Source organism: Propithecus coquereli, unplaced genomic scaffold (assembly GCF_000956105.1).
Source record: "Propithecus coquereli isolate 6110/MARCELLA unplaced genomic scaffold, Pcoq_1.0 Scaffold69, whole genome shotgun sequence".
NCBI lineage: Eukaryota > Metazoa > Chordata > Mammalia > Primates > Indriidae > Propithecus > Propithecus coquereli.
The window spans coordinates 3,119,227-3,120,837 of record NW_012152951.1 but is presented as its reverse complement, the minus strand read 5'-3'; positions in this window follow the sequence as shown (position 1 = coordinate 3,120,837).

The following is a 1,611-nucleotide window of genomic DNA, read 5'->3' as shown; positions in this document are numbered from 1 at the left end:
CATTTTCGAAATCTGATCTTTATAACAACCCTTTGAGGAAAGATTATAAAGAAGGAAATAAGCTAAGAAAAGTAAAGTGACTTACCTAAGGATTTTAAAGCTAGTAACTACTTAATTATAATTTTTCTATGTTCTATATCTCCTAGTATGTTGTCAGAGAAGGAAATAAATCTAACATACAGGAAAAAGCAAGAACAGCAGCCAAGTGGGTCAAGAGACATCTCAATCCAAGTTTAGCGACACTCAAATATTTCTTCCCTAAATCATCTGTGATGATGTAAGATACCCCAATGCCTAGGAAACACTGGGAGAAGAAGAAAGAGGCGAGTGTGCAGAAGCCATCATGGGTGAGAAAGAAGAGACAATAAAACCCTGCATATTACACAGGAGAGACTGAGATACCTTTCACAGGCAGCATTAAATGCTTTCAGCTATCAATCAGAATGAGGGTTCAAGAACAGGATGAGCTCAATTTCAGAAAGCAGAGCAAGATAACTTGCATTGACTTTGTCTATGAATTTCACTGTTTAAACTTTGACCTTTACCAGAAATCAGCAAAATTAGGTTCTTATTCTAACCTCACCACTAAATGAATAATTTTGCATATATGACCTAATGTAGGAAGTGAAGTTAGTTCTTAAATTCCTTAAACAGTAAAGTGAAGGGTCGGGTAGTGTTATGGTGCTTTTTAATTCTGAAGTTCCATAATTTTACTGATTTTTAAAAATATTATATGCTTCCATGTTTGTTAACAATATGTATTTTTAAATTTGAGAAAAATTCAAATGTAAGATCAAGAATTACTTAATACATTGACTGCCATGTGAGTTGTATTTAACTCAGGCTAGTTTTGAGCCTGGGGCTGTGTGAAGCAAAACGCTGCAGTTGATTCAGGAAAATTTTACTTTTTGATGTTCTTATTGTTACAATTAATATTGACAATTTAATTCTAAAACATGGATTGCATTGCATATAACTCACACACAGGAAACAAATTAACAAATTAGAAAGGATGGTTTTGTTTTAATAAAATACCGTCCGGGCCCCAGGGGAAAAAAATTTTTTTTTCTAGTATGGCAGTCAATGTGTTCAATGGGAGCAAAAAGTGGTAACAATTATTTTCTTAGTCATAATATTTGCTCTGTCATTTGGTGACAGTTTTATCTAATTGTAAATTAGAAGAAATTGGAGAATAAATTGGCCTGTGGACTATAGTAACGTCAGTAAGCAGTACATAGTCGTTATTCACTGTAAGTTCAATGAGTAAATAAACTAACTTAGACTGAACCAGTAATAAACTGACGGAATTTTGTTAAGTTTTTATCAGCTCTCCTTAACTGAATGGACTGGACAAAATGTGATTCATTTCAATGTTCCTGGAAACATATGAAGTTACAGGAAAGATATAACTGAGACCAGAAATGGAAGTGATAGTGGAAGGGCTGGTAGTTTAGAAGTTTCAGATGACATTAAATTTGTCCAGTATTTTGAAGGGAATTATGCACATTAAAAGCAATATAGGAAAAACCACTAGATTATCAAAGCAAATATTTCAAATCATCATACTTTGTACTTGTCCTCAACTTTAAGCAAAGAATGAAGTGGTGTCTC